This window comes from Triticum urartu, chromosome 5A (assembly GCF_056163025.1).
Source record: "Triticum urartu cultivar PI428250 chromosome 5A, HENAU_Tu73, whole genome shotgun sequence".
In the NCBI taxonomy this organism is placed as follows: Eukaryota; Viridiplantae; Streptophyta; class Magnoliopsida; order Poales; family Poaceae; genus Triticum; species Triticum urartu.
This window is the reverse complement of record NC_141877.1, coordinates 72299853-72326086: the sequence shown is the minus strand read 5'-3', so window position 1 is coordinate 72326086 and position 26234 is coordinate 72299853. Positions and strand designations below refer to the sequence as shown.

The 26234-nt window shown below is 48.3% G+C and overlaps 55 non-coding genes across 55 annotated transcripts; all 55 read left to right on the top strand.

Annotated features, from left to right (window-relative positions):
* Window positions 1-8: 8 nt before the first annotated feature.
* LOC147969950 (5S ribosomal RNA) lies at window positions 9-127 on the top strand. The gene has a single exon (XR_015606054.1). It is a non-coding gene; the product is annotated as a 5S ribosomal RNA (ribosomal RNA).
* A 364-nt stretch (window positions 128-491) lies between these two features.
* Window positions 492-610, top strand: LOC147969949 (5S ribosomal RNA). The gene has a single exon (XR_015606052.1). It is a non-coding gene; the product is annotated as a 5S ribosomal RNA (ribosomal RNA).
* Window positions 611-974: 364 nt separating this feature from the next.
* Window positions 975-1093, top strand: LOC147969948 (5S ribosomal RNA). Its single transcript, XR_015605369.1, has one exon. It is a non-coding gene; the product is annotated as a 5S ribosomal RNA (ribosomal RNA).
* A 364-nt stretch (window positions 1094-1457) lies between these two features.
* On the top strand, window positions 1458-1576 carry LOC147969947 (5S ribosomal RNA). Its single transcript, XR_015605368.1, has one exon. It is a non-coding gene; the product is annotated as a 5S ribosomal RNA (ribosomal RNA).
* Window positions 1577-1940: 364 nt separating this feature from the next.
* LOC147969946 (5S ribosomal RNA) lies at window positions 1941-2059 on the top strand. The gene has a single exon (XR_015605367.1). It is a non-coding gene; the product is annotated as a 5S ribosomal RNA (ribosomal RNA).
* Window positions 2060-2423: 364 nt separating this feature from the next.
* Window positions 2424-2542, top strand: LOC147969945 (5S ribosomal RNA). Its single transcript, XR_015605797.1, has one exon. It is a non-coding gene; the product is annotated as a 5S ribosomal RNA (ribosomal RNA).
* Window positions 2543-2908: 366 nt separating this feature from the next.
* On the top strand, window positions 2909-3027 carry LOC147969944 (5S ribosomal RNA). Its single transcript, XR_015605366.1, has one exon. It is a non-coding gene; the product is annotated as a 5S ribosomal RNA (ribosomal RNA).
* Window positions 3028-3391: 364 nt separating this feature from the next.
* LOC147969943 (5S ribosomal RNA) lies at window positions 3392-3510 on the top strand. Its single transcript, XR_015605365.1, has one exon. It is a non-coding gene; the product is annotated as a 5S ribosomal RNA (ribosomal RNA).
* A 364-nt stretch (window positions 3511-3874) lies between these two features.
* Window positions 3875-3993, top strand: LOC147969942 (5S ribosomal RNA). Its single transcript, XR_015605796.1, has one exon. It is a non-coding gene; the product is annotated as a 5S ribosomal RNA (ribosomal RNA).
* A 366-nt stretch (window positions 3994-4359) lies between these two features.
* LOC147969941 (5S ribosomal RNA) lies at window positions 4360-4478 on the top strand. Its single transcript, XR_015606298.1, has one exon. It is a non-coding gene; the product is annotated as a 5S ribosomal RNA (ribosomal RNA).
* Window positions 4479-4842: 364 nt separating this feature from the next.
* LOC147969940 (5S ribosomal RNA) lies at window positions 4843-4961 on the top strand. Its single transcript, XR_015605364.1, has one exon. It is a non-coding gene; the product is annotated as a 5S ribosomal RNA (ribosomal RNA).
* A 366-nt stretch (window positions 4962-5327) lies between these two features.
* Window positions 5328-5446, top strand: LOC147969939 (5S ribosomal RNA). The gene has a single exon (XR_015605362.1). It is a non-coding gene; the product is annotated as a 5S ribosomal RNA (ribosomal RNA).
* A 366-nt stretch (window positions 5447-5812) lies between these two features.
* Window positions 5813-5931, top strand: LOC147969938 (5S ribosomal RNA). Its single transcript, XR_015605361.1, has one exon. It is a non-coding gene; the product is annotated as a 5S ribosomal RNA (ribosomal RNA).
* Window positions 5932-6295: 364 nt separating this feature from the next.
* Window positions 6296-6414, top strand: LOC147969937 (5S ribosomal RNA). The gene has a single exon (XR_015605360.1). It is a non-coding gene; the product is annotated as a 5S ribosomal RNA (ribosomal RNA).
* Window positions 6415-6778: 364 nt separating this feature from the next.
* Window positions 6779-6897, top strand: LOC147969936 (5S ribosomal RNA). Its single transcript, XR_015605359.1, has one exon. It is a non-coding gene; the product is annotated as a 5S ribosomal RNA (ribosomal RNA).
* A 364-nt stretch (window positions 6898-7261) lies between these two features.
* LOC147969935 (5S ribosomal RNA) lies at window positions 7262-7380 on the top strand. Its single transcript, XR_015605358.1, has one exon. It is a non-coding gene; the product is annotated as a 5S ribosomal RNA (ribosomal RNA).
* Window positions 7381-7744: 364 nt separating this feature from the next.
* On the top strand, window positions 7745-7863 carry LOC147969934 (5S ribosomal RNA). The gene has a single exon (XR_015605357.1). It is a non-coding gene; the product is annotated as a 5S ribosomal RNA (ribosomal RNA).
* Window positions 7864-8227: 364 nt separating this feature from the next.
* LOC147969933 (5S ribosomal RNA) lies at window positions 8228-8346 on the top strand. Its single transcript, XR_015605356.1, has one exon. It is a non-coding gene; the product is annotated as a 5S ribosomal RNA (ribosomal RNA).
* Window positions 8347-8710: 364 nt separating this feature from the next.
* LOC147969932 (5S ribosomal RNA) lies at window positions 8711-8829 on the top strand. The gene has a single exon (XR_015605355.1). It is a non-coding gene; the product is annotated as a 5S ribosomal RNA (ribosomal RNA).
* A 364-nt stretch (window positions 8830-9193) lies between these two features.
* Window positions 9194-9312, top strand: LOC147969931 (5S ribosomal RNA). Its single transcript, XR_015605354.1, has one exon. It is a non-coding gene; the product is annotated as a 5S ribosomal RNA (ribosomal RNA).
* A 364-nt stretch (window positions 9313-9676) lies between these two features.
* Window positions 9677-9795, top strand: LOC147969930 (5S ribosomal RNA). Its single transcript, XR_015605353.1, has one exon. It is a non-coding gene; the product is annotated as a 5S ribosomal RNA (ribosomal RNA).
* Window positions 9796-10161: 366 nt separating this feature from the next.
* Window positions 10162-10280, top strand: LOC147969929 (5S ribosomal RNA). Its single transcript, XR_015605351.1, has one exon. It is a non-coding gene; the product is annotated as a 5S ribosomal RNA (ribosomal RNA).
* A 364-nt stretch (window positions 10281-10644) lies between these two features.
* Window positions 10645-10763, top strand: LOC147969928 (5S ribosomal RNA). The gene has a single exon (XR_015605350.1). It is a non-coding gene; the product is annotated as a 5S ribosomal RNA (ribosomal RNA).
* A 364-nt stretch (window positions 10764-11127) lies between these two features.
* Window positions 11128-11246, top strand: LOC147969927 (5S ribosomal RNA). The gene has a single exon (XR_015605349.1). It is a non-coding gene; the product is annotated as a 5S ribosomal RNA (ribosomal RNA).
* Window positions 11247-11610: 364 nt separating this feature from the next.
* On the top strand, window positions 11611-11729 carry LOC147969926 (5S ribosomal RNA). The gene has a single exon (XR_015605348.1). It is a non-coding gene; the product is annotated as a 5S ribosomal RNA (ribosomal RNA).
* Window positions 11730-12093: 364 nt separating this feature from the next.
* On the top strand, window positions 12094-12212 carry LOC147969925 (5S ribosomal RNA). Its single transcript, XR_015605347.1, has one exon. It is a non-coding gene; the product is annotated as a 5S ribosomal RNA (ribosomal RNA).
* Window positions 12213-12576: 364 nt separating this feature from the next.
* On the top strand, window positions 12577-12695 carry LOC147969924 (5S ribosomal RNA). The gene has a single exon (XR_015606072.1). It is a non-coding gene; the product is annotated as a 5S ribosomal RNA (ribosomal RNA).
* A 364-nt stretch (window positions 12696-13059) lies between these two features.
* On the top strand, window positions 13060-13178 carry LOC147969923 (5S ribosomal RNA). The gene has a single exon (XR_015605346.1). It is a non-coding gene; the product is annotated as a 5S ribosomal RNA (ribosomal RNA).
* Window positions 13179-13542: 364 nt separating this feature from the next.
* On the top strand, window positions 13543-13661 carry LOC147969922 (5S ribosomal RNA). The gene has a single exon (XR_015605345.1). It is a non-coding gene; the product is annotated as a 5S ribosomal RNA (ribosomal RNA).
* Window positions 13662-14025: 364 nt separating this feature from the next.
* LOC147969921 (5S ribosomal RNA) lies at window positions 14026-14144 on the top strand. The gene has a single exon (XR_015605344.1). It is a non-coding gene; the product is annotated as a 5S ribosomal RNA (ribosomal RNA).
* Window positions 14145-14508: 364 nt separating this feature from the next.
* LOC147969920 (5S ribosomal RNA) lies at window positions 14509-14627 on the top strand. The gene has a single exon (XR_015605343.1). It is a non-coding gene; the product is annotated as a 5S ribosomal RNA (ribosomal RNA).
* A 364-nt stretch (window positions 14628-14991) lies between these two features.
* Window positions 14992-15110, top strand: LOC147969919 (5S ribosomal RNA). The gene has a single exon (XR_015606051.1). It is a non-coding gene; the product is annotated as a 5S ribosomal RNA (ribosomal RNA).
* A 364-nt stretch (window positions 15111-15474) lies between these two features.
* Window positions 15475-15593, top strand: LOC147969918 (5S ribosomal RNA). The gene has a single exon (XR_015605342.1). It is a non-coding gene; the product is annotated as a 5S ribosomal RNA (ribosomal RNA).
* A 364-nt stretch (window positions 15594-15957) lies between these two features.
* On the top strand, window positions 15958-16076 carry LOC147969917 (5S ribosomal RNA). The gene has a single exon (XR_015605340.1). It is a non-coding gene; the product is annotated as a 5S ribosomal RNA (ribosomal RNA).
* A 364-nt stretch (window positions 16077-16440) lies between these two features.
* Window positions 16441-16559, top strand: LOC147969916 (5S ribosomal RNA). Its single transcript, XR_015606050.1, has one exon. It is a non-coding gene; the product is annotated as a 5S ribosomal RNA (ribosomal RNA).
* Window positions 16560-16923: 364 nt separating this feature from the next.
* LOC147969915 (5S ribosomal RNA) lies at window positions 16924-17042 on the top strand. The gene has a single exon (XR_015605339.1). It is a non-coding gene; the product is annotated as a 5S ribosomal RNA (ribosomal RNA).
* Window positions 17043-17406: 364 nt separating this feature from the next.
* On the top strand, window positions 17407-17525 carry LOC147969914 (5S ribosomal RNA). The gene has a single exon (XR_015605338.1). It is a non-coding gene; the product is annotated as a 5S ribosomal RNA (ribosomal RNA).
* Window positions 17526-17889: 364 nt separating this feature from the next.
* On the top strand, window positions 17890-18008 carry LOC147969913 (5S ribosomal RNA). Its single transcript, XR_015606652.1, has one exon. It is a non-coding gene; the product is annotated as a 5S ribosomal RNA (ribosomal RNA).
* Window positions 18009-18372: 364 nt separating this feature from the next.
* Window positions 18373-18491, top strand: LOC147969912 (5S ribosomal RNA). Its single transcript, XR_015605993.1, has one exon. It is a non-coding gene; the product is annotated as a 5S ribosomal RNA (ribosomal RNA).
* Window positions 18492-18855: 364 nt separating this feature from the next.
* On the top strand, window positions 18856-18974 carry LOC147969911 (5S ribosomal RNA). Its single transcript, XR_015606049.1, has one exon. It is a non-coding gene; the product is annotated as a 5S ribosomal RNA (ribosomal RNA).
* A 364-nt stretch (window positions 18975-19338) lies between these two features.
* Window positions 19339-19457, top strand: LOC147969910 (5S ribosomal RNA). Its single transcript, XR_015606048.1, has one exon. It is a non-coding gene; the product is annotated as a 5S ribosomal RNA (ribosomal RNA).
* Window positions 19458-19821: 364 nt separating this feature from the next.
* On the top strand, window positions 19822-19940 carry LOC147969909 (5S ribosomal RNA). Its single transcript, XR_015605336.1, has one exon. It is a non-coding gene; the product is annotated as a 5S ribosomal RNA (ribosomal RNA).
* Window positions 19941-20304: 364 nt separating this feature from the next.
* LOC147969908 (5S ribosomal RNA) lies at window positions 20305-20423 on the top strand. Its single transcript, XR_015605998.1, has one exon. It is a non-coding gene; the product is annotated as a 5S ribosomal RNA (ribosomal RNA).
* Window positions 20424-20787: 364 nt separating this feature from the next.
* Window positions 20788-20906, top strand: LOC147969907 (5S ribosomal RNA). Its single transcript, XR_015605335.1, has one exon. It is a non-coding gene; the product is annotated as a 5S ribosomal RNA (ribosomal RNA).
* Window positions 20907-21270: 364 nt separating this feature from the next.
* LOC147969906 (5S ribosomal RNA) lies at window positions 21271-21389 on the top strand. Its single transcript, XR_015605334.1, has one exon. It is a non-coding gene; the product is annotated as a 5S ribosomal RNA (ribosomal RNA).
* A 364-nt stretch (window positions 21390-21753) lies between these two features.
* Window positions 21754-21872, top strand: LOC147969905 (5S ribosomal RNA). The gene has a single exon (XR_015605333.1). It is a non-coding gene; the product is annotated as a 5S ribosomal RNA (ribosomal RNA).
* Window positions 21873-22236: 364 nt separating this feature from the next.
* On the top strand, window positions 22237-22355 carry LOC147969904 (5S ribosomal RNA). Its single transcript, XR_015605332.1, has one exon. It is a non-coding gene; the product is annotated as a 5S ribosomal RNA (ribosomal RNA).
* A 364-nt stretch (window positions 22356-22719) lies between these two features.
* On the top strand, window positions 22720-22838 carry LOC147969903 (5S ribosomal RNA). Its single transcript, XR_015605331.1, has one exon. It is a non-coding gene; the product is annotated as a 5S ribosomal RNA (ribosomal RNA).
* Window positions 22839-23202: 364 nt separating this feature from the next.
* On the top strand, window positions 23203-23321 carry LOC147969902 (5S ribosomal RNA). The gene has a single exon (XR_015606546.1). It is a non-coding gene; the product is annotated as a 5S ribosomal RNA (ribosomal RNA).
* Window positions 23322-23685: 364 nt separating this feature from the next.
* Window positions 23686-23804, top strand: LOC147969901 (5S ribosomal RNA). Its single transcript, XR_015606047.1, has one exon. It is a non-coding gene; the product is annotated as a 5S ribosomal RNA (ribosomal RNA).
* A 364-nt stretch (window positions 23805-24168) lies between these two features.
* On the top strand, window positions 24169-24287 carry LOC147969900 (5S ribosomal RNA). Its single transcript, XR_015605330.1, has one exon. It is a non-coding gene; the product is annotated as a 5S ribosomal RNA (ribosomal RNA).
* Window positions 24288-24651: 364 nt separating this feature from the next.
* On the top strand, window positions 24652-24770 carry LOC147969899 (5S ribosomal RNA). The gene has a single exon (XR_015605329.1). It is a non-coding gene; the product is annotated as a 5S ribosomal RNA (ribosomal RNA).
* Window positions 24771-25134: 364 nt separating this feature from the next.
* LOC147969898 (5S ribosomal RNA) lies at window positions 25135-25253 on the top strand. Its single transcript, XR_015605328.1, has one exon. It is a non-coding gene; the product is annotated as a 5S ribosomal RNA (ribosomal RNA).
* Window positions 25254-25617: 364 nt separating this feature from the next.
* LOC147969897 (5S ribosomal RNA) lies at window positions 25618-25736 on the top strand. Its single transcript, XR_015605327.1, has one exon. It is a non-coding gene; the product is annotated as a 5S ribosomal RNA (ribosomal RNA).
* Window positions 25737-26100: 364 nt separating this feature from the next.
* LOC147969896 (5S ribosomal RNA) lies at window positions 26101-26219 on the top strand. Its single transcript, XR_015605326.1, has one exon. It is a non-coding gene; the product is annotated as a 5S ribosomal RNA (ribosomal RNA).
* The last annotated feature ends 15 nt before the right edge of the window (window positions 26220-26234 follow it).

Here is a 26234-nt window from a genome sequence, read left to right as displayed (position 1 = left end):
AACATGTCGGATGCGATCATACCAGCACTAAAGCACCGGATCCCATCAGAACTCCGAAGTTAAGCGTGCTTGGGCGAGAGTAGTACTAGGATGGGTGACCTCCTAGGAAGTCCTCGTGTTGCATTCCCTTTTTAATTATTTTTGTACGTACGTGAGGAACAGAACGCACGTGCGTGATATATATTAAGCCTGTCATCATATTTTTGACATTTGTGATATGTTTTAGCTCGGAGCTCGTTAGTCACGCGGCTAGGGAGAGTTGGGGCGCGAAAAGCGCGTTGTGAAAGGGGTGTAAAATACGTGTTGCTGCGGTATAGAGGGAGGGGTGGAAATAGTGGTAAACTCGTCTTCGTAGTTGAGCGAGAGAGTAAGTAGTATAGGGCATTATCCATTAGTAGGCGACGGTTGTAATGGTAGTAAGAATGTATAGCCGTCTTTGCAGCGGACGTGGGAGTGGGAAGCATAAGGGATGAAGCCGGGGGTAACATGTCGGATGCGATCATACCAGCACTAAAGCACCGGATCCCATCAGAACTCCGAAGTTAAGCGTGCTTGGGCGAGAGTAGTACTAGGATGGGTGACCTCCTAGGAAGTCCTCGTGTTGCATTCCCTTTTTAATTATTATTGTACGTACGTGAGGAACAGAACGCACGTGCGTGATATATATTAAGCCTGTCATCATATTTTTGACATTTGCGATATGTTTTAGCTCGGAGCTCGTTAGTCACGCGGCTAGGGAGAGTTGGGGCGCGAAAAGCGCGTTGTGAAAGGGGTGTAAAATACGTGTTGCTGCGGTATAGAGGGAGGGGTGGAAATAGTGGTAAACTCGTCTTCGTAGTTGAGCGAGAGAGTAAGTAGTATAGGGCATTATCCATTAGTAGGCGACGGTTGTAATGGTAGTAAGAATGTATAGCCGTCTTTGCAGCGGACGTGGGAGTGGGAAGCATAAGGGATGAAGCCGGGGGTAACATGTCGGATGCGATCATACCAGCACTAAAGCACCGGATCCCATCAGAACTCCGAAGTTAAGCGTGCTTGGGCGAGAGTAGTACTAGGATGGGTGACCTCCTGGGAAGTCCTCGTGTTGCATTCCCTTTTTAATTATTTTTGTACGTACGTGAGGAACAGAACGCACGTGCGTGATATATATTAAGCCTGTCATCATATTTTTGACATTTGCGATATGTTTTAGCTCGGAGCTCGTTAGTCACGCGGCTAGGGAGAGTTGGGGCGCGAAAAGCGCGTTGTGAAAGGGGTGTAAAATACGTGTTGCTGCGGTATAGAGGGAGGGGTGGAAATCGTGGTAAACTCGTCTTCGTAGTTGAGCGAGAGAGTAAGTAGTATAGGGCATTATCCATTAGTAGGCGACGGTTGTAATGGTAGTAAGAATGTATAGCCGTCTTTGCAGCGGACGTGGGAGTGGGAAGCATAAGGGATGAAGCCGGGGGTAACATGTCGGATGCGATCATACCAGCACTAAAGCACCGGATCCCATCAGAACTCCGAAGTTAAGCGTGCTTGGGCGAGAGTAGTACTAGGATGGGTGACCTCCTGGGAAGTCCTCGTGTTGCATTCCCTTTTTAATTATTTTTGTACGTACGTGAGGAACAGAACGCACGTGCGTGATATATATTAAGCCTGTCATCATATTTTTGACATTTGCGATATGTTTTAGCTCGGAGCTCGTTAGTCACGCGGCTAGGGAGAGTTGGGGCGCGAAAAGCGCGTTGTGAAAGGGGTGTAAAATACGTGTTGCTGCGGTATAGAGGGAGGGGTGGAAATCGTGGTAAACTCGTCTTCGTAGTTGAGCGACAGAGTAAGTAGTATAGGGCATTATCCATTAGTAGGCGACGGTTGTAATGGTAGTAAGAATGTATAGCCGTCTTTGCAGCGGACGTGGGAGTGGGAAGCATAAGGGATGAAGCCCGGGGTAACATGTCGGATGCGATCATACCAGCACTAAAGCACCGGATCCCATCAGAACTCCGAAGTTAAGCGTGCTTGGGCGAGAGTAGTACTAGGATGGGTGACCTCCTGGGAAGTCCTCGTGTTGCATTCCCTTTTTAATTATTTTTGTACGTACGTGAGGAACAGAACGCACGTGCGTGATATATATTAAGCCTGTCATCATATTTTTGACATTTGCGATATGTTTTAGCTCGGAGCTCGTTAGTCACGCGGCTAGGGAGAGTTGGGGCGCGAAAAGCGCGTTGTGAAAGGGGTGTAAAATACGTGTTGCTGCGGTATAGAGGGAGGGGTGGAAATAGTGGTAAACTCGTCTTCGTAGTTGAGCGAGAGAGTAAGTAGTATAGGGCATTATCCATTAGTAGGCGACGGTTGTAATGGTAGTAAGAATGTATAGCCGTCTTTGCAGCGGACGTGGGAGTGGGAAGCATAAGGGATGAAGCCGGGGGTAACATGTCGGATGCGATCATACCAGCACTAAAGCACCGGATCCCATCAGAACTCCGAAGTTAAGCGTGCTTGGGCGAGAATAGTACTAGGATGGGTGACCTCCTGGGAAGTCCTCGTGTTGCATTCCCTTTTTAATTATTTTTGTGTACGTACGTGAGGAACAGAACGCACGTGCGTGATATATATTAAGCCTGTCATCATATTTTTGACATTTGCGATATGTTTTAGCTCGGAGCTCGTTAGTCACGCGGCTAGGGAGAGTTGGGGCGCGAAAAGCGCGTTGTGAAAGGGGTGTAAAATACGTGTTGCTGCGGTATAGAGGGAGGGGTGGAAATCGTGGTAAACTCGTCTTCGTAGTTGAGCGAGAGAGTAAGTAGTATAGGGCATTATCCATTAGTAGGCGACGGTTGTAATGGTAGTAAGAATGTATAGCCGTCTTTGCAGCGGACGTGGGAGTGGGAAGCATAAGGGATGAAGCCGGGGGTAACATGTCGGATGCGATCATACCAGCACTAAAGCACCGGATCCCATCAGAACTCCGAAGTTAAGCGTGCTTGGGCGAGAGTAGTACTAGGATGGGTGACCTCCTGGGAAGTCCTCGTGTTGCATTCCCTTTTTAATTATTTTTGTACGTACGTGAGGAACAGAACGCACGTGCGTGATATATATTAAGCCTGTCATCATATTTTTGACATTTGCGATATGTTTTAGCTCGGAGCTCGTTAGTCACGCGGCTAGGGAGAGTTGGGGCGCGAAAAGCGCGTTGTGAAAGGGGTGTAAAATACGTGTTGCTGCGGTATAGAGGGAGGGGTGGAAATCGTGGTAAACTCGTCTTCGTAGTTGAGCGACAGAGTAAGTAGTATAGGGCATTATCCATTAGTAGGCGACGGTTGTAATGGTAGTAAGAATGTATAGCCGTCTTTGCAGCGGACGTGGGAGTGGGAAGCATAAGGGATGAAGCCCGGGGTAACATGTCGGATGCGATCATACCAGCACTAAAGCACCGGATCCCATCAGAACTCCGAAGTTAAGCGTGCTTGGGCGAGAGTAGTACTAGGATGGGTGACCTCCTGGGAAGTCCTCGTGTTGCATTCCCTTTTTAATTATTTTTGTACGTACGTGAGGAACAGAACGCACGTGCGTGATATATATTAAGCCTGTCATCATATTTTTGACATTTGCGATATGTTTTAGCTCGGAGCTCGTTAGTCACGCGGCTAGGGAGAGTTGGGGCGCGAAAAGCGCGTTGTGAAAGGGGTGTAAAATACGTGTTGCTGCGGTATAGAGGGAGGGGTGGAAATAGTGGTAAACTCGTCTTCGTAGTTGAGCGAGAGAGTAAGTAGTATAGGGCATTATCCATTAGTAGGCGACGGTTGTAATGGTAGTAAGAATGTATAGCCGTCTTTGCAGCGGACGTGGGAGTGGGAAGCATAAGGGATGAAGCCGGGGGTAACATGTCGGATGCGATCATACCAGCACTAAAGCACCGGATCCCATCAGAACTCCGAAGTTAAGCGTGCTTGGGCGAGAATAGTACTAGGATGGGTGACCTCCTGGGAAGTCCTCGTGTTGCATTCCCTTTTTAATTATTTTTGTGTACGTACGTGAGGAACAGAACGCACGTGCGTGATATATATTAAGCCTGTCATCATATTTTTGACATTTGCGATATGTTTTAGCTCGGAGCTCGTTAGTCACGCGGCTAGGGAGAGTTGGGGCGCGAAAAGCGCGTTGTGAAAGGGGTGTAAAATACGTGTTGCTGCGGTATAGAGGGAGGGGTGGAAATAGTGGTAAACTCGTCTTCGTAGTTGAGCGAGAGAGTAAGTAGTATAGGGCATTATCCATTAGTAGGCGACGGTTGTAATGGTAGTAAGAATGTATAGCCGTCTTTGCAGCGGACGTGGGAGTGGGAAGCATAAGGGATGAAGCCGGGGGTAACATGTCGGATGCGATCATACCAGCACTAAAGCACCGGATCCCATCAGAACTCCAAAGTTAAGCGTGCTTGGGCGAGAGTAGTACTAGGATGGGTGACCTCCTGGGAAGTCCTCGTGTTGCATTCCCTTTTTAATTATTTTTGTACGTACGTGAGGAACAGAACGCACGTGCGTGATATATATTAAGCCTGTCATCATATTTTTGACATTTGCGATATGTTTTAGCTCGGAGCTCGTTAGTCACGCGGCTAGGGAGAGTTGGGGCGCGAAAAGCGCGTTGTGAAAGGGGTGTAAAATACGTGTTGCTGCGGTATAGAGGGAGGGGTGGAAATAGTGGTAAACTCGTCTTCGTAGTTGAGCGAGAGAGTAAGTAGTATAGGGCATTATCCATTAGTAGGCGACGGTTGTAATGGTAGTAAGAATGTATAGCCGTCTTTGCAGCGGACGTGGGAGTGGGAAGCATAAGGGATGAAGCCGGGGGTAACATGTCGGATGCGATCATACCAGCACTAAAGCACCGGATCCCATCAGAACTCCGAAGTTAAGCGTGCTTGGGCGAGAGTAGTACTAGGATGGGTGACCTCCTGGGAAGTCCTCGTGTTGCATTCCCTTTTTAATTATTTTTGTGTACGTACGTGAGGAACAGAACGCACGTGCGTGATACATATTAAGCCTGTCATCATATTTTTGACATTTGCGATATGTTTTAGCTCGGAGCTCGTTAGTCACGCGGCTAGGGAGAGTTGGGGCGCGAAAAGCGCGTTGTGAAAGGGGTGTAAAATACGTGTTGCTGCGGTATAGAGGGAGGGGTGGAAATAGTGGTAAACTCGTCTTCGTAGTTGAGCGAGAGAGTAAGTAGTATAGGGCATTATCCATTAGTAGGCGACGGTTGTAATGGTAGTAAGAATGTATAGCCGTCTTTGCAGCGGACGTGGGAGTGGGAAGCATAAGGGATGAAGCCGGGGGTAACATGTCGGATGCGATCATACCAGCACTAAAGCACCGGATCCCATCAGAACTCCGAAGTTAAGCGTGCTTGGGCGAGAGTAGTACTAGGATGGGTGACCTCCTGGGAAGTCCTCGTGTTGCATTCCCTTTTTAATTATTTTTGTGTACGTACGTGAGGAACAGAACGCACGTGCGTGATATATATTAAGCCTGTCATCATATTTTTGACATTTGCGATATGTTTTAGCTCGGAGCTCGTTAGTCACGCGGCTAGGGAGAGTTGGGGCGCGAAAAGCGCGTTGTGAAAGGGGTGTAAAATACGTGTTGCTGCGGTATAGAGGGAGGGGTGGAAATAGTGGTAAACTCGTCTTCGTAGTTGAGCGAGAGAGTAAGTAGTATAGGGCATTATCCATTAGTAGGCGACGGTTGTAATGGTAGTAAGAATGTATAGCCGTCTTTGCAGCGGACGTGCGAGTGGGAAGCATAAGGGATGAAGCCGGGGGTAACATGTCGGATGCGATCATACCAGCACTAAAGCACCGGATCCCATCAGAACTCCGAAGTTAAGCGTGCTTGGGCGAGAGTAGTACTAGGATGGGTGACCTCCTGGGAAGTCCTCGTGTTGCATTCCCTTTTTAATTATTTTTGTACGTACGTGAGGAACAGAACGCACGTGCGTGATATATATTAAGCCTGTCATCATATTTTTGACATTTGCGATATGTTTTAGCTCGGAGCTCGTTAGTCACGCGGCTAGGGAGAGTTGGGGCGCGAAAAGCGCGTTGTGAAAGGGGTGTAAAATACGTGTTGCTGTGGTATAGAGGGAGGGGTGGAAATAGTGGTAAACTCGTCTTCGTAGTTGAGCGAGAGAGTAAGTAGTATAGGGCATTATCCATTAGTAGGCGACGGTTGTAATGGTAGTAAGAATGTATAGCCGTCTTTGCAGCGGACGTGGGAGTGGGAAGCATAAGGGATGAAGCCGGGGGTGACATGTCGGATGCGATCATACCAGCACTAAAGCACCGGATCCCATCAGAACTCCGAAGTTAAGCGTGCTTGGGCGAGAGTAGTACTAGGATGGGTGACCTCCTGGGAAGTCCTCGTGTTGCATTCCCTTTTTAATTATTTTTGTACGTACGTGAGGAACAGAACGCACGTGCGTGATATATATTAAGCCTGTCATCATATTTTTGACATTTGCGATATGTTTTAGCTCGGAGCTCGTTAGTCACGCGGCTAGGGAGAGTTGGGGCGCGAAAAGCGCGTTGTGAAAGGGGTGTAAAATACGTGTTGCTGCGGTATAGAGGGAGGGGTGGAAATAGTGGTAAACTCGTCTTCGTAGTTGAGCGAGAGAGTAAGTAGTATAGGGCATTATCCATTAGTAGGCGACGGTTGTAATGGTAGTAAGAATGTATAGCCGTCTTTGCAGCGGACGTGGGAGTGGGAAGCATAAGGGATGAAGCCGGGGGTGACATGTCGGATGCGATCATACCAGCACTAAAGCACCGGATCCCATCAGAACTCCGAAGTTAAGCGTGCTTGGGCGAGAGTAGTACTAGGATGGGTGACCTCCTGGGAAGTCCTCGTGTTGCATTCCCTTTTTAATTATTTTTGTACGTACGTGAGGAACAGAACGCACGTGCGTGATATATATTAAGCCTGTCATCATATTTTTGACATTTGCGATATGTTTTAGCTCGGAGCTCGTTAGTCACGCGGCTAGGGAGAGTTGGGGCGCGAAAAGCGCGTTGTGAAAGGGGTGTAAAATACGTGTTGCTGCGGTATAGAGGGAGGGGTGGAAATAGTGGTAAACTCGTCTTCGTAGTTGAGCGAGAGAGTAAGTAGTATAGGGCATTATCCATTAGTAGGCGACGGTTGTAATGGTAGTAAGAATGTATAGCCGTCTTAGCAGCGGACGTGGGAGTGGGAAGCATAAGGGATGAAGCCGGGGGTGACATGTCGGATGCGATCATACCAGCACTAAAGCACCGGATCCCATCAGAACTCCGAAGTTAAGCGTGCTTGGGCGAGAGTAGTACTAGGATGGGTGACCTCCTGGGAAGTCCTCGTGTTGCATTCCCTTTTTAATTATTTTTGTACGTACGTGAGGAACAGAACGCACGTGCGTGATATATATTAAGCCTGTCATCATATTTTTGACATTTGCGATATGTTTTAGCTCGGAGCTCGTTAGTCACGCGGCTAGGGAGAGTTGGGGCGCGAAAAGCGCGTTGTGAAAGGGGTGTAAAATACGTGTTGCTGCGGTATAGAGGGAGGGGTGGAAATAGTGGTAAACTCGTCTTCGTAGTTGAGCGAGAGAGTAAGTAGTATAGGGCATTATCCATTAGTAGGCGACGGTTGTAATGGTAGTAAGAATGTATAGCCGTCTTTGCAGCGGACGTGGGAGTGGGAAGCATAAGGGATGAAGCCGGGGGTGACATGTCGGATGCGATCATACCAGCACTAAAGCACCGGATCCCATCAGAACTCCGAAGTTAAGCGTGCTTGGGCGAGAGTAGTACTAGGATGGGTGACCTCCTGGGAAGTCCTCGTGTTGCATTCCCTTTTTAATTATTTTTGTACGTACGTGAGGAACAGAACGCACGTGCGTGATATATATTAAGCCTGTCATCATATTTTTGACATTTGCGATATGTTTTAGCTCGGAGCTCGTTAGTCACGCGGCTAGGGAGAGTTGGGGCGCGAAAAGCGCGTTGTGAAAGGGGTGTAAAATACGTGTTGCTGCGGTATAGAGGGAGGGGTGGAAATAGTGGTAAACTCGTCTTCGTAGTTGAGCGAGAGAGTAAGTAGTATAGGGCATTATCCATTAGTAGGCGACGGTTGTAATGGTAGTAAGAATGTATAGCCGTCTTTGCAGCGGACGTGGGAGTGGGAAGCATAAGGGATGAAGCCGGGGGTGACATGTCGGATGCGATCATACCAGCACTAAAGCACCGGATCCCATCAGAACTCCGAAGTTAAGCGTGCTTGGGCGAGAGTAGTACTAGGATGGGTGACCTCCTGGGAAGTCCTCGTGTTGCATTCCCTTTTTAATTATTTTTGTACGTACGTGAGGAACAGAACGCACGTGCGTGATATATATTAAGCCTGTCATCATATTTTTGACATTTGCGATATGTTTTAGCTCGGAGCTCGTTAGTCACGCGGCTAGGGAGAGTTGGGGCGCGAAAAGCGCGTTGTGAAAGGGGTGTAAAGTACGTGTTGCTGCGGTATAGAGGGAGGGGTGGAAATAGTGGTAAACTCGTCTTCGTAGTTGAGCGAGAGAGTAAGTAGTATAGGGCATTATCCATTAGTAGGCGACGGTTGTAATGGTAGTAAGAATGTATAGCCGTCTTTGCAGCGGACGTGGGAGTGGGAAGCATAAGGGATGAAGCCGGGGGTGACATGTCGGATGCGATCATACCAGCACTAAAGCACCGGATCCCATCAGAACTCCGAAGTTAAGCGTGCTTGGGCGAGAGTAGTACTAGGATGGGTGACCTCCTGGGAAGTCCTCGTGTTGCATTCCCTTTTTAATTATTTTTGTACGTACGTGAGGAACAGAACGCACGTGCGTGATATATATTAAGCCTGTCATCATATTTTTGACATTTGCGATATGTTTTAGCTCGGAGCTCGTTAGTCACGCGGCTAGGGAGAGTTGGGGCGCGAAAAGCGCGTTGTGAAAGGGGTGTAAAATACGTGTTGCTGCGGTATAGAGGGAGGGGTGGAAATAGTGGTAAACTCGTCTTCGTAGTTGAGCGAGAGAGTAAGTAGTATAGGGCATTATCCATTAGTAGGCGACGGTTGTAATGGTAGTAAGAATGTATAGCCGTCTTTGCAGCGGACGTGGGAGTGGGAAGCATAAGGGATGAAGCCGGGGGTAACATGTCGGATGCGATCATACCAGCACTAAAGCACCGGATCCCATCAGAACTCCGAAGTTAAGCGTGCTTGGGCGAGAGTAGTACTAGGATGGGTGACCTCCTGGGAAGTCCTCGTGTTGCATTCCCTTTTTAATTATTTTTGTACGTACGTGAGGAACAGAACGCACGTGCGTGATATATATTAAGCCTGTCATCATATTTTTGACATTTGCGATATGTTTTAGCTCGGAGCTCGTTAGTCACGCGGCTAGGGAGAGTTGGGGCGCGAAAAGCGTGTTGTGAAAGGGGTGTAAAATACGTGTTGCTGCGGTATAGAGGGAGGGGTGGAAATAGTGGTAAACTCGTCTTCGTAGTTGAGCGAGAGAGTAAGTAGTATAGGGCATTATCCATTAGTAGGCGACGGTTGTAATGGTAGTAAGAATGTATAGCCGTCTTTGCAGCGGACGTGGGAGTGGGAAGCATAAGGGATGAAGCCGGGGGTAACATGTCGGATGCGATCATACCAGCACTAAAGCACCGGATCCCATCAGAACTCCGAAGTTAAGCGTGCTTGGGCGAGAGTAGTACTAGGATGGGTGACCTCCTGGGAAGTCCTCGTGTTGCATTCCCTTTTTAATTATTTTTGTGTACGTACGTGAGGAACAGAACGCACGTGCGTGATATATATTAAGCCTGTCATCATATTTTTGACATTTGCGATATGTTTTAGCTCGGAGCTCGTTAGTCACGCGGCTAGGGAGAGTTGGGGCGCGAAAAGCGCGTTGTGAAAGGGGTGTAAAATACGTGTTGCTGCGGTATAGAGGGAGGGGTGGAAATAGTGGTAAACTCGTCTTCGTAGTTGAGCGAGAGAGTAAGTAGTATAGGGCATTATCCATTAGTAGGCGACGGTTGTAATGGTAGTAAGAATGTATAGCCGTCTTTGCAGCGGACGTGGGAGTGGGAAGCATAAGGGATGAAGCCGGGGGTAACATGTCGGATGCGATCATACCAGCACTAAAGCACCGGATCCCATCAGAACTCCGAAGTTAAGCGTGCTTGGGCGAGAGTAGTACTAGGATGGGTGACCTCCTGGGAAGTCCTCGTGTTGCATTCCCTTTTTAATTATTTTTGTACGTACGTGAGGAACAGAACGCACGTGCGTGATATATATTAAGCCTGTCATCATATTTTTGACATTTGCGATATGTTTTAGCTCGGAGCTCGTTAGTCACGCGGCTAGGGAGAGTTGGGGCGCGAAAAGCGCGTTGTGAAAGGGGTGTAAAATACGTGTTGCTGTGGTATAGAGGGAGGGGTGGAAATAGTGGTAAACTCGTCTTCGTAGTTGAGCGAGAGAGTAAGTAGTATAGGGCATTATCCATTAGTAGGCGACGGTTGTAATGGTAGTAAGAATGTATAGCCGTCTTTGCAGCGGACGTGGGAGTGGGAAGCATAAGGGATGAAGCCGGGGGTGACATGTCGGATGCGATCATACCAGCACTAAAGCACCGGATCCCATCAGAACTCCGAAGTTAAGCGTGCTTGGGCGAGAGTAGTACTAGGATGGGTGACCTCCTGGGAAGTCCTCGTGTTGCATTCCCTTTTTAATTATTTTTGTACGTACGTGAGGAACAGAACGCACGTGCGTGATATATATTAAGCCTGTCATCATATTTTTGACATTTGCGATATGTTTTAGCTCGGAGCTCGTTAGTCACGCGGCTAGGGAGAGTTGGGGCGCGAAAAGCGCGTTGTGAAAGGGGTGTAAAATACGTGTTGCTGCGGTATAGAGGGAGGGGTGGAAATAGTGGTAAACTCGTCTTCGTAGTTGAGCGAGAGAGTAAGTAGTATAGGGCATTATCCATTAGTAGGCGACGGTTGTAATGGTAGTAAGAATGTATAGCCGTCTTTGCAGCGGACGTGGGAGTGGGAAGCATAAGGGATGAAGCCGGGCGTGACATGTCGGATGCGATCATACCAGCACTAAAGCACCGGATCCCATCAGAACTCCGAAGTTAAGCGTGCTTGGGCGAGAGTAGTACTAGGATGGGTGACCTCCTGGGAAGTCCTCGTGTTGCATTCCCTTTTTAATTATTTTTGTACGTACGTGAGGAACAGAACGCACGTGCGTGATATATATTAAGCCTGTCATCATATTTTTGACATTTGCGATATGTTTTAGCTCGGAGCTCGTTAGTCACGCGGCTAGGGAGAGTTGGGGCGCGAAAAGCGCGTTGTGAAAGGGGTGTAAAATACGTGTTGCTGCGGTATAGAGGGAGGGGTGGAAATAGTGGTAAACTCGTCTTCGTAGTTGAGCGAGAGAGTAAGTAGTATAGGGCATTATCCATTAGTAGGCGACGGTTGTAATGGTAGTAAGAATGTATAGCCGTCTTTGCAGCGGACGTGGGAGTGGGAAGCATAAGGGATGAAGCCGGGGGTGACATGTCGGATGCGATCATACCAGCACTAAAGCACCGGATCCCATCAGAACTCCGAAGTTAAGCGTGCTTGGGCGAGAGTAGTACTAGGATGGGTGACCTCCTGGGAAGTCCTCGTGTTGCATTCCCTTTTTAATTATTTTTGTACGTACGTGAGGAACAGAACGCACGTGCGTGATATATATTAAGCCTGTCATCATATTTTTGACATTTGCGATATGTTTTAGCTCGGAGCTCGTTAGTCACGCGGCTAGGGAGAGTTGGGGCGCGAAAAGCGCGTTGTGAAAGGGGTGTAAAATACGTGTTGCTGCGGTATAGAGGGAGGGGTGGAAATAGTGGTAAACTCGTCTTCGTAGTTGAGCGAGAGAGTAAGTAGTATAGGGCATTATCCATTAGTAGGCGACGGTTGTAATGGTAGTAAGAATGTATAGCCGTCTTTGCAGCGGACGTGGGAGTGGGAAGCATAAGGGATGAAGCCGGGGGTGACATGTCGGATGCGATCATACCAGCACTAAAGCACCGGATCCCATCAGAACTCCGAAGTTAAGCGTGCTTGGGCGAGAGTAGTACTAGGATGGGTGACCTCCTGGGAAGTCCTCGTGTTGCATTCCCTTTTTAATTATTTTTGTACGTACGTGAGGAACAGAACGCACGTGCGTGATATATATTAAGCCTGTCATCATATTTTTGACATTTGCGATATGTTTTAGCTCGGAGCTCGTTAGTCACGCGGCTAGGGAGAGTTGGGGCGCGAAAAGCGCGTTGTGAAAGGGGTGTAAAATACGTGTTGCTGCGGTATAGAGGGAGGGGTGGAAATCGTGGTAAACTCGTCTTCGTAGTTGAGCGAGAGAGTAAGTAGTATAGGGCATTATCCATTAGTAGGCGACGGTTGTAATGGTAGTAAGAATGTATAGCCGTCTTTGCAGCGGACGTGGGAGTGGGAAGCATAAGGGATGAAGCCGGGGGTGACATGTCGGATGCGATCATACCAGCACTAAAGCACCGGATCCCATCAGAACTCCGAAGTTAAGCGTGCTTGGGTGAGAGTAGTACTAGGATGGGTGACCTCCTGGGAAGTCCTCGTGTTGCATTCCCTTTTTAATTATTTTTGTACGTACGTGAGGAACAGAACGCACGTGCGTGATATATATTAAGCCTGTCATCATATTTTTGACATTTGCGATATGTTTTAGCTCGGAGCTCGTTAGTCACGCGGCTAGGGAGAGTTGGGGCGCGAAAAGCGCGTTGTGAAAGGGGTGTAAAATACGTGTTGCTGCGGTATAGAGGGAGGGGTGGAAATAGTGGTAAACTCGTCTTCGTAGTTGAGCGAGAGAGTAAGTAGTATAGGGCATTATCCATTAGTAGGCGACGGTTGTAATGGTAGTAAGAATGTATAGCCGTCTTTGCAGCGGACGTGGGAGTGGGAAGCATAAGGGATGAAGCCGGGGGTGACATGTCGGATGCGATCATACCAGCACTAAAGCACCGGATCCCATCAGAACTCCGAAGTTAAGCGTGCTTGGGCGAGAGTAGTACTAGGATGGGTGACCTCCTGGGAAGTCCTCGTGTTGCATTCCCTTTTTAATTATTTTTGTACGTACGTGAGGAACAGAACGCACGTGCGTGATATATATTAAGCTTGTCATCATATTTTTGACATTTGCGATATGTTTTAGCTCGGAGCTCGTTAGTCACGCGGCTAGGGAGAGTTGGGGCGCGAAAAGCGCGTTGTGAAAGGGGTGTAAAATACGTGTTGCTGCGGTATAGAGGGAGGGGTGGAAATAGTGGTAAACTCGTCTTCGTAGTTGAGCGAGAGAGTAAGTAGTATAGGGCATTATCCATTAGTAGGCGACGGTTGTAATGGTAGTAAGAATGTATAGCCGTCTTTGCAGCGGACGTGGGAGTGGGAAGCATAAGGGATGAAGCCGGGGGTGACATGTCGGATGCGATCATACCAGCACTAAAGCACCGGATCCCATCAGAACTCCGAAGTTAAGCGTGCTTGGGCGAGAGTAGTACTAGGATGGGTGACCTCCTGGGAAGTCCTCGTGTTGCATTCCCTTTTTAATTATTTTTGTACGTACGTGAGGAACAGAACGCACGTGCGTGATATATATTAAGCCTGTCATCATATTTTTGACATTTGCGATATGTTTTAGCTCGGAGCTCGTTAGTCACGCGGCTAGGGAGAGTTGGGGCGCGAAAAGCGCGTTGTGAAAGGGGTGTAAAATACGTGTTGCTGCGGTATAGAGGGAGGGGTGGAAATAGTGGTAAACTCGTCTTCGTAGTTGAGCGAGAGAGTAAGTAGTATAGGGCATTATCCATTAGTAGGCGACGGTTGTAATGGTAGTAAGAATGTATAGCCGTCTTTGCAGCGGACGTGGGAGTGGGAAGCATAAGGGACGAAGCCGGGGGTGACATGTCGGATGCGATCATACCAGCACTAAAGCACCGGATCCCATCAGAACTCCGAAGTTAAGCGTGCTTGGGCGAGAGTAGTACTAGGATGGGTGACCTCCTGGGAAGTCCTCGTGTTGCATTCCCTTTTTAATTATTTTTGTACGTACGTGAGGAACAGAACGCACGTGCGTGATATATATTAAGCCTGTCATCATATTTTTGACATTTGCGATATGTTTTAGCTCGGAGCTCGTTAGTCACGCGGCTAGGGAGAGTTGGGGCGCGAAAAGCGCGTTGTGAAAGGGGTGTAAAATACGTGTTGCTGCGGTATAGAGGGAGGGGTGGAAATAGTGGTAAACTCGTCTTCGTAGTTGAGCGAGAGAGTAAGTAGTATAGGGCATTATCCATTAGTAGGCGACGGTTGTAATGGTAGTAAGAATGTATAGCCGTCTTTGCAGCGGACGTGGGAGTGGGAAGCATAAGGGATGAAGCCGGGGGTAACATGTCGGATGCGATCATACCAGCACTAAAGCACCGGATCCCATCAGAACTCCGAAGTTAAGCGTGCTTGGGCGAGAGTAGTACTAGGATGGGTGACCTCCTGGGAAGTCCTCGTGTTGCATTCCCTTTTTAATTATTTTTGTACGTACGTGAGGAACAGAACGCACGTGCGTGATATATATTAAGCCTGTCATCATATTTTTGACATTTGCGATATGTTTTAGCTCGGAGCTCGTTAGTCACGCGGCTAGGGAGAGTTGGGGCGCGAAAAGCGCGTTGTGAAAGGGGTGTAAAATACGTGTTGCTGCGGTATAGAGGGAGGGGTGGAAATAGTGGTAAACTCGTCTTCGTAGTTGAGCGAGAGAGTAAGTAGTATAGGGCATTATCCATTAGTAGGCGACGGTTGTAATGGTAGTAAGAATGTATAGCCGTCTTTGCAGCGGACGTGGGAGTGGGAAGCATAAGGGATGAAGCCGGGGGTAACATGTCGGATGCGATCATACCAGCACTAAAGCACCGGATCCCATCAGAACTCCGAAGTTAAGCGTGCTTGGGCGAGAGTAGTACTAGGATGGGTGACCTCCTAGGAAGTCCTCGTGTTGCATTCCCTTTTTAATTATTTTTGTACGTACGTGAGGAACAGAACGCACGTGCGTGATATATATTAAGCCTGTCATCATATTTTTGACATTTGCGATATGTTTTAGCTCGGAGCTCGTTAGTCACGCGGCTAGGGAGAGTTGGGGCGCGAAAAGCGCGTTGTGAAAGGGGTGTAAAATACGTGTTGCTGCGGTATAGAGGGAGGGGTGGAAATAGTGGTAAACTCGTCTTCGTAGTTGAGCGAGAGAGTAAGTAGTATAGGGCATTATCCATTAGTAGGCGACGGTTGTAATGGTAGTAAGAATGTATAGCCGTCTTTGCAGCGGACGTGGGAGTGGGAAGCATAAGGGATGAAGCCGGGGGTGACATGTCGGATGCGATCATACCAGCACTAAAGCACCGGATCCCATCAGAACTCCGAAGTTAAGCGTGCTTGGGCGAGAGTAGTACTAGGATGGGTGACCTCCTGGGAAGTCCTCGTGTTGCATTCCCTTTTTAATTATTTTTGTACGTACGTGAGGAACAGAACGCACGTGCGTGATATATATTAAGCCTGTCATCATATTTTTGACATTTGCGATATGTTTTAGCTCGGAGCTCGTTAGTCACGCGGCTAGGGAGAGTTGGGGCGCGAAAAGCGCGTTGTGAAAGGGGTGTAAAATACGTGTTGCTGCGGTATAGAGGGAGGGGTGGAAATAGTGGTAAACTCGTCTTCGTAGTTGAGCGAGAGAGTAAGTAGTATAGGGCATTATCCATTAGTAGGCGACGGTTGTAATGGTAGTAAGAATGTATAGCCGTCTTTGCAGCGGACGTGGGAGTGGGAAGCATAAGGGATGAAGCCGGGGGTGACATGTCGGATGCGATCATACCAGCACTAAAGCACCGGATCCCATCAGAACTCCGAAGTTAAGCGTGCTTGGGCGAGAGTAGTACTAGGATGGGTGACCTCCTGGGAAGTCCTCGTGTTGCATTCCCTTTTTAATTATTTTTGTACGTACGTGAGGAACAGAACGCACGTGCGTGATATATATTAAGCCTGTCATCATATTTTTGACATTTGCGATATGTTTTAGCTCGGAGCTCGTTAGTCACGCGGCTAGGGAGAGTTGGGGCGCGAAAAGCGCGTTGTGAAAGGGGTGTAAAATACGTGTTGCTGCGGTATAGAGGGAGGGGTGGAAATAGTGGTAAACTCGTCTTCGTAGTTGAGCGAGAGAGTAAGTAGTATAGGGCATTATCCATTAGTAGGCGACGGTTGTAATGGTAGTAAGAATGTATAGCCGTCTTTGCAGCGGACGTGGGAGTGGGAAGCATAAGGGATGAAGCCGGGGGTAACATGTCGGATGCGATCATACCAGCACTAAAGCACCGGATCCCATCAGAACTCCGAAGTTAAGCGTGCTTGGGCGAGAGTAGTACTAGGATGGGTGACCTCCTAGGAAGTCCTCGTGTTGCATTCCCTTTTTAATTATTTTTGTACGTACGTGAGGAACAGAACGCACGTGCGTGATATATATTAAGCCTGTCATCATATTTTTGACATTTGCGATATGTTTTAGCTCGGAGCTCGTTAGTCACGCGGCTAGGGAGAGTTGGGGCGCGAAAAGCGCGTTGTGAAAGGGGTGTAAAATACGTGTTGCTGCGGTATAGAGGGAGGGGTGGAAATAGTGGTAAACTCGTCTTCGTAGTTGAGCGAGAGAGTAAGTAGTATAGGGCATTATCCATTAGTAGGCGACGGTTGTAATGGTAGTAAGAATGTATAGCCGTCTTTGCAGCGGACGTGGGAGTGGGAAGCATAAGGGATGAAGCCGGGGGTGACATGTCGGATGCGATCATACCAGCACTAAAGCACCGGATCCCATCAGAACTCCGAAGTTAAGCGTGCTTGGGCGAGAGTAGTACTAGGATGGGTGACCTCCTGGGAAGTCCTCGTGTTGCATTCCCTTTTTAATTATTTTTGTACGTACGTGAGGAACAGAACGCACGTGCGTGATATATATTAAGCCTGTCATCATATTTTTGACATTTGCGATATGTTTTAGCTCGGAGCTCGTTAGTCACGCGGCTAGGGAGAGTTGGGGCGCGAAAAGCGCGTTGTGAAAGGGGTGTAAAATACGTGTTGCTGCGGTATAGAGGGAGGGGTGGAAATAGTGGTAAACTCGTCTTCGTAGTTGAGCGAGAGAGTAAGTAGTATAGGGCATTATCCATTAGTAGGCGACGGTTGTAATGGTAGTAAGAATGTATAGCCGTCTTTGCAGCGGACGTGGGAGTGGGAAGCATAAGGGATGAAGCCGGGGGTGACATGTCGGATGCGATCATACCAGCACTAAAGCACCGGATCCCATCAGAACTCCGAAGTTAAGCGTGCTTGGGCGAGAGTAGTACTAGGATGGGTGACCTCCTGGGAAGTCCTCGTGTTGCATTCCCTTTTTAATTATTTTTGTACGTACGTGAGGAACAGAACGCACGTGCGTGATATATATTAAGCATGTCATCATATTTTTGACATTTGCGATATGTTTTAGCTCGGAGCTCGTTAGTCACGCGGCTAGGGAGAGTTGGGGCGCGAAAAGCGCGTTGTGAAAGGGGTGTAAAATACGTGTTGCTGCGGTATAGAGGGAGGGGTGGAAATAGTGGTAAACTCGTCTTCGTAGTTGAGCGAGAGAGTAAGTAGTATAGGGCATTATCCATTAGTAGGCGACGGTTGTAATGGTAGTAAGAATGTATAGCCGTCTTTGCAGCGGACGTGGGAGTGGGAAGCATAAGGGATGAAGCCGGGGGTAACATGTCGGATGCGATCATACCAGCACTAAAGCACCGGATCCCATCAGAACTCCGAAGTTAAGCGTGCTTGGGCGAGAGTATTACTAGGATGGGTGACCTCCTAGGAAGTCCTCGTGTTGCATTCCCTTTTTAATTATTTTTGTACGTACGTGAGGAACAGAACGCACGTGCGTGATATATATTAAGCCTGTCATCATATTTTTGACATTTGCGATATGTTTTAGCTCGGAGCTCGTTAGTCACGCGGCTAGGGAGAGTTGGGGCGCGAAAAGCGCGTTGTGAAAGGGGTGTAAAATACGTGTTGCTGCGGTATAGAGGGAGGGGTGGAAATAGTGGTAAACTCGTCTTCGTAGTTGAGCGAGAGAGTAAGTAGTATAGGGCATTATCCATTAGTAGGCGACGGTTGTAATGGTAGTAAGAATGTATAGCCGTCTTTGCAGCGGACGTGGGAGTGGGAAGCATAAGGGATGAAGCCAGGGGTGACATGTCGGATGCGATCATACCAGCACTAAAGCACTGGATCCCATCAGAACTCCGAAGTTAAGCGTGCTTGGGCGAGAGTAGTACTAGGATGGGTGACCTCCTGGGAAGTCCTCGTGTTGCATTCCCTTTTTAATTATTTTTGTACGTACGTGAGGAACAGAACGCACGTGCGTGATATATATTAAGCCTGTCATCATATTTTTGACATTTGCGATATGTTTTAGCTCGGAGCTCGTTAGTCACGCGGCTAGGGAGAGTTGGGGCGCGAAAAGCGTGTTGTGAAAGGGGTGTAAAATACGTGTTGCTGCGGTATAGAGGGAGGGGTGGAAATAGTGGTAAACTCGTCTTCGTAGTTGAGCGAGAGAGTAAGTAGTATAGGGCATTATCCATTAGTAGGCGACGGTTGTAATGGTAGTAAGAATGTATAGCCGTCTTTGCAGCGGACGTGGGAGTGGGAAGCATAAGGGATGAAGCCGGGGGTAACATGTCGGATGCGATCATACCAGCACTAAAGCACCGGATCCCATCAGAACTCCGAAGTTAAGCGTGCTTGGGCGAGAGTAGTACTAGGATGGGTGACCTCCTAGGAAGTCCTCGTGTTGCATTCCCTTTTTAATTATTTTTGTACGTACGTGAGGAACAGAACGCACGTGCGTGATATATATTAAGCCTGTCATCATATTTTTGACATTTGCGATATGTTTTAGCTCGGAGCTCGTTAGTCACGCGGCTAGGGAGAGTTGGGGCGCGAAAAGCGCGTTGTGAAAGGGGTGTAAAATACGTGTTGCTGCGGTATAGAGGGAGGGGTGGAAATAGTGGTAAACTCGTCTTCGTAGTTGAGCGAGAGAGTAAGTAGTATAGGGCATTATCCATTAGTAGGCGACGGTTGTAATGGTAGTAAGAATGTATAGCCGTCTTTGCAGCGGACGTGGGAGTGGGAAGCATAAGGGATGAAGCCGGGGGTAACATGTCGGATGCGATCATACCAGCACTAAAGCACCGGATCCCATCAGAACTCCGAAGTTAAGCGTGCTTGGGCGAGAGTAGTACTAGGATGGGTGACCTCCTAGGAAGTCCTCGTGTTGCATTCCCTTTTTAATTATTTTTGTACGTACGTGAGGAACAGAACGCACGTGCGTGATATATATTAAGCCTGTCATCATATTTTTGACATTTGCGATATGTTTTAGCTCGGAGCTCGTTAGTCACGCGGCTAGGGAGAGTTGGGGCGCGAAAAGCGCGTTGTGAAAGGGGTGTAAAATACGTGTTGCTGCGGTATAGAGGGAGGGGTGGAAATAGTGGTAAACTCGTCTTCGTAGTTGAGCGAGAGAGTAAGTAGTATAGGGCATTATCCATTAGTAGGCGACGGTTGTAATGGTAGTAAGAATGTATAGCCGTCTTTGGAGCGGACGTGGGAGTGGGAAGCATAAGGGATGAAGCCGGGGGTGACATGTCGGATGCGATCATACCAGCACTAAAGCACCGGATCCCATCAGAACTCCGAAGTTAAGCGTGCTTGGGCGAGAGTAGTACTAGGATGGGTGACCTCCTGGGAAGTCCTCGTGTTGCATTCCCTTTTTAATTATTTTTGTACGTACGTGAGGAACAGAACGCACGTGCGTGATATATATTAAGCCTGTCATCATATTTTTGACATTTGCGATATGTTTTAGCTCGGAGCTCGTTAGTCACGCGGCTAGGGAGAGTTGGGGCGCGAAAAGCGCGTTGTGAAAGGGGTGTAAAATACGTGTTGCTGCGGTATAGAGGGAGGGGTGGAAATAGTGGTAAACTCGTCTTCGTAGTTGAGCGAGAGAGTAAGTAGTATAGGGCATTATCCATTAGTAGGCGACGGTTGTAATGGTAGTAAGAATGTATAGCCGTCTTTGCAGCGGACGTGGGAGTGGGAAGCATAAGGGATGAAGCCGGGGGTAACATGTCTGATGCGATCATACCAGCACTAAAGCACCGGATCCCATCAGAACTCCGAAGTTAAGCGTGCTTGGGCGAGAGTAGTACTAGGATGGGTGACCTCCTGGGAAGTCCTCGTGTTGCATTCCCTTTTTAATTATTTTTGTACGTACGTGAGGAACAGAACGCACGTGCGTGATATATATTAAGCCTGTCATCATATTTTTGACATTTGCGATATGTTTTAGCTCGGAGCTCGTTAGTCACGCGGCTAGGGAGAGTTGGGGCGCGAAAAGCGCGTTGTGAAAGGGGTGTAAAATACGTGTTGCTGCGGTATAGAGGGAGGGGTGGAAATAGTGGTAAACTCGTCTTCGTAGTTGAGCGAGAGAGTAAGTAGTATAGGGCATTATCCATTAGTAGGCGATGGTTGTAATGGTAGTAAGAATGTATAGCCGTCTTTGCAGCGGACGTGGGAGTGGGAAGCATAAGGGATGAAGCCGGGGGTGACATGTCGGATGCGATCATACCAGCACTAAAGCACCGGATCCCATCAGAACTCCGAAGTTAAGCGTGCTTGGGCGAGAGTAGTACTAGGATGGGTGACCTCCTGGGAAGTCCTCGTGTTGCATTCCCTTTTTAATTATTTTTGTACGTACGTGAGGAACAGAACGCACGTGCGTGATATATATTAAGCCTGTCATCATATTTTTGACATTTGCGATATGTTTTAGCTCGGAGCTCGTTAGTCACGCGGCTAGGGAGAGTTGGGGCGCGAAAAGCGCGTTGTGAAAGGGGTGTAAAATACGTGTTGCTGCGGTATAGAGGGAGGGGTGGAAATAGTGGTAAACTCGTCTTCGTAGTTGAGCGAGAGAGTAAGTAGTATAGGGCATTATCCATTAGTAGGCGACGGTTGTAATGGTAGTAAGAATGTATAGCCGTCTTTGCAGCGGACGTGGGAGTGGGAAGCATAAGGGATGAAGCCGGGGGTGACATGTCGGATGCGATCATACCAGCACTAAAGCACCGGATCCCATCAGAACTCCGAAGTTAAGCGTGCTTGGGCGAGAGTAGTACTAGGATGGGTGACCTCCTGGGAAGTCCTCGTGTTGCATTCCCTTTTTAATTATTTTTGTACGTACGTGAGGAACAGAACGCACGTGCGTGATATATATTAAGCCTGTCATCATATTTTTGACATTTGCGATATGTTTTAGCTCGGAGCTCGTTAGTCACGCGGCTAGGGAGAGTTGGGGCGCGAAAAGCGCGTTGTGAAAGGGGTGTAAAATACGTGTTGCTGCGGTATAGAGGGAGGGGTGGAAATAGTGGTAAACTCGTCTTCGTAGTTGAGCGAGAGAGTAAGTAGTATAGGGCATTATCCATTAGTAGGCGACGGTTGTAATGGTAGTAAGAATGTATAGCCGTCTTTGCAGCGGACGTGGGAGTGGGAAGCATAAGGGATGAAGCCGGGGGTAACATGTCGGATGCGATCATACCAGCACTAAAGCACCGGATCCCATCAGAACTCCGAAGTTAAGCGTGCTTGGGCGAGAGTAGTACTAGGATGGGTGACCTCCTGGGAAGTCCTCGTGTTGCATTCCCTTTTTAATTATTTTTGTACGTACGTGAGGAACAGAACGCACGTGCGTGATATATATTAAGCCTGTCATCATATTTTTGACATTTGCGATATGTTTTAGCTCGGAGCTCGTTAGTCACGCGGCTAGGGAGAGTTGGGGCGCGAAAAGCGCGTTGTGAAAGGGGTGTAAAATACGTGTTGCTGCGGTATAGAGGGAGGGGTGGAAATAGTGGTAAACTCGTCTTCGTAGTTGAGCGAGAGAGTAAGTAGTATAGGGCATTATCCATTAGTAGGCGACGGTTGTAATGGTAGTAAGAATGTATAGCCGTCTTTGCAGCGGACATGGGAGTGGGAAGCATAAGGGATGAAGCCGGGGGTGACATGTCGGATGCGATCATACCAGCACTAAAGCACCGGATCCCATCAGAACTCCGAAGTTAAGCGTGCTTGGGCGAGAGTAGTACTAGGATGGGTGACCTCCTGGGAAGTCCTCGTGTTGCATTCCCTTTTTAATTATTTTTGTACGTACGTGAGGAACAGAACGCACGTGCGTGATATATATTAAGCCTGTCATCATATTTTTGACATTTGCGATATGTTTTAGCTCGGAGCTCGTTAGTCACGCGGCTAGGGAGAGTTGGGGCGCGAAAAGCGCGTTGTGAAAGGGGTGTAAAATACGTGTTGCTGCGGTATAGAGGGAGGGGTGGAAATAGTGGTAAACTCGTCTTCGTAGTTGAGCGAGAGAGTAAGTAGTATAGGGCATTATCCATTAGTAGGCGACGGTTGTAATGGTAGTAAGAATGTATAGCCGTCTTTGCAGCGGACGTGGGAGTGGGAAGCATAAGGGATGAAGCCGGGGGTAACATGTCGGATGCGATCATACCAGCACTAAAGCACCGGATCCCATCAGAACTCCGAAGTTAAGCGTGCTTGGGCGAGAGTAGTACTAGGATGGGTGACCTCCTGGGAAGTCCTCGTGTTGCATTCCCTTTTTAATTATTTTTGTACGTACGTGAGGAACAGAACGCACGTGCGTGATATATATTAAGCCTGTCATCATATTTTTGACATTTGCGATATGTTTTAGCTCGGAGCTCGTTAGTCACGCGGCTAGGGAGAGTTGGGGCGCGAAAAGCGCGTTGTGAAAGGGGTGTAAAATACGTGTTGCTGCGGTATAGAGGGAGGGGTGGAAATAGTGGTAAACTCGTCTTCGTAGTTGAGTGAGAGAGTAAGTAGTATAGGGCATTATCCATTAGTAGGCGACGGTTGTAATGGTAGTAAGAATGTATAGCCGTCTTTGCAGCGGACGTGGGAGTGGGAAGCATAAGGGATGAAGCCGGGGGTGACATGTCGGATGCGATCATACCAGCACTAAAGCACCGTATCCCATCAGAACTCCGAAGTTAAGCGTGCTTGGGCGAGAGTAGTACTAGGATGGGTGACCTCCTGGGAAGTCCTCGTGTTGCATTCCCTTTTTAATTATTTTTGTACGTACGTGAGGAACAGAACGCACGTGCGTGATATATATTAAGCCTGTCATCATATTTTTGACATTTGCGATATGTTTTAGCTCGGAGCTCGTTAGTCACGCGGCTAGGGAGAGTTGGGGCGCGAAAAGCGCGTTGTGAAATGGGTGTAAAATACGTGTTGCTGCGGTATAGAGGGAGGGGTGGAAATAGTGGTAAACTCGTCTTCGTAGTTGAGCGAGAGAGTAAGTAGTATAGGGCATTATCCATTAGTAGGCGACGGTTGTAATGGTAGTAAGAATGTATAGCCGTCTTTGCAGCGGACGTGGGAGTGGGAAGCATAAGGGATGAAGCCGGGGGTAACATGTCGGATGCGATCATACCAGCACTAAAGCACCGGATCCCATCAGAACTCCGAAGTTAAGCGTGCTTGGGCGAGAGTAGTACTAGGATGGGTGACCTCCTAGGAAGTCCTCGTGTTGCATTCCCTTTTTAATTATTTTTGTACGTACGTGAGGAACAGAACGCACGTGCGTGATATATATTAAGCCTGTCATCATATTTTTGACATTTGCGATATGTTTTAGCTCGGAGCTCGTTAGTCACGCGGCTAGGGAGAGTTGGGGCGCGAAAAGCGCGTTGTGAAAGGGGTGTAAAATACGTGTTGCTGCGGTATAGAGGGAGGGGTGGAAATAGTGGTAAACTCGTCTTCGTAGTTGAGCGAGAGAGTAAGTAGTATAGGGCATTATCCATTAGTAGGCGACGGTTGTAATGGTAGTAAGAATGTATAGCCGTCTTTGCAGCGGACGTGGGAGTGGGAAGCATAAGGGATGAAGCCGGGGGTGACATGTCGGATGCGATCATACCAGCACTAAAGCACCGGATCCCATCAGAACTCCGAAGTTAAGCGTGCTTGGGCGAGAGTAGTACTAGGATGGGTGACCTCCTGGGAAGTCCTCGTGTTGCATTCCCTTTTTAATTATTTTTGTACGTACGTGAGGAACAGAACGCACGTGCGTGATATATATTAAGCCTGTCATCATATTTTTGACATTTGCGATATGTTTTAGCTCGGAGCTCGTTAGTCACGCGGCTAGGGAGAGTTGGGGCGCGAAAAGCGCGTTGTGAAAGGGGTGTAAAATACGTGTTGCTGCGGTATAGAGGGAGGGGTGGAAATAGTGGTAAACTCGTCTTCGTAGTTGAGCGAGAGAGTAAGTAGTATAGGGCATTATCCATTAGTAGGCGACGGTTGTAATGGTAGTAAGAATGTATAGCCGTCTTTGCAGCGGACGTGGGAGTGGGAAGCATAAGGGATGAAGCCGGGGGTGACATGTCGGATGCGATCATACCAGCACTAAAGCACCGGATCCCATCAGAACTCCGAAGTTAAGCGTGCTTGGGCGAGAGTAGTACTAGGATGGGTGACCTCCTGGGAAGTCCTCGTGTTGCATTCCCTTTTTAATTATTTTTGTACGTACGTGAGGAACAGAACGCACGTGCGTGATATATATTAAGCCTGTCATCATATTTTTGACATTTGCGATATGTTTTAGCTCGGAGCTCGTTAGTCACGCGGCTAGGGAGAGTTGGGGCGCGAAAAGCGCGTTGTGAAAGGGGTGTAAAATACGTGTTGCTGCGGTATAGAGGGAGGGGTGGAAATAGTGGTAAACTCGTCTTCGTAGTTGAGCGAGAGAGTAAGTAGTATAGGGCATTATCCATTAGTAGGCGACGGTTGTAATGGTAGTAAGAATGTATAGCCGTCTTTGCAGCGGACGTGGGAGTGGGAAGCATAAGGGATGAAGCCGGGGGTAACATGTCGGATGCGATCATACCAGCACTAAAGCACCGGATCCCATCAGAACTCCGAAGTTAAGCGTGCTTGGGCGAGAGTAGTACTAGGATGGGTGACCTCCTGGGAAGTCCTCGTGTTGCATTCCCTTTTTAATTATTTTTGTACGTACGTGAGGAACAGAACGCACGTGCGTGATATATATTAAGCCTGTCATCATATTTTTGACATTTGCGATATGTTTTAGCTCGGAGCTCGTTAGTCACGCGGCTAGGGAGAGTTGGGGCGCGAAAAGCGCGTTGTGAAAGGGGTGTAAAATACGTGTTGCTGCGGTATAGAGGGAGGGGTGGAAATAGTGGTAAACTCGTCTTCGTAGTTGAGCGAGAGAGTAAGTAGTATAGGGCATTATCCATTAGTAGGCGACGGTTGTAATGGTAGTAAGAATGTATAGCCGTCTTTGCAGCGGACATGGGAGTGGGAAGCATAAGGGATGAAGCCGGGGGTGACATGTCGGATGCGATCATACCAGCACTAAAGCACCGGATCCCATCAGAACTCCGAAGTTAAGCGTGCTTGGGCGAGAGTAGTACTAGGATGGGTGACCTCCTGGGAAGTCCTCGTGTTGCATTCCCTTTTTAATTATTTTTGTACGTACGTGAGGAACAGAACGCACGTGCGTGATATATATTAAGCCTGTCATCATATTTTTGACATTTGCGATATGTTTTAGCTCGGAGCTCGTTAGTCACGCGGCTAGGGAGAGTTGGGGCGCGAAAAGCGCGTTGTGAAAGGGGTGTAAAATACGTGTTGCTGCGGTATAGAGGGAGGGGTGGAAATAGTGGTAAACTCGTCTTCGTAGTTGAGCGAGAGAGTAAGTAGTATAGGGCATTATCCATTAGTAGGCGACGGTTGTAATGGTAGTAAGAATGTATAGCCGTCTTTGCAGCGGACGTGGGAGTGGGAAGCATAAGGGATGAAGCCGGGGGTAACATGTCGGATGCGATCATACCAGCACTAAAGCACCGGATCCCATCAGAACTCCGAAGTTAAGCGTGCTTGGGCGAGAGTAGTACTAGGATGGGTGACCTCCTGGGAAGTCCTCGTGTTGCATTCCCTTTTTAATTATTTT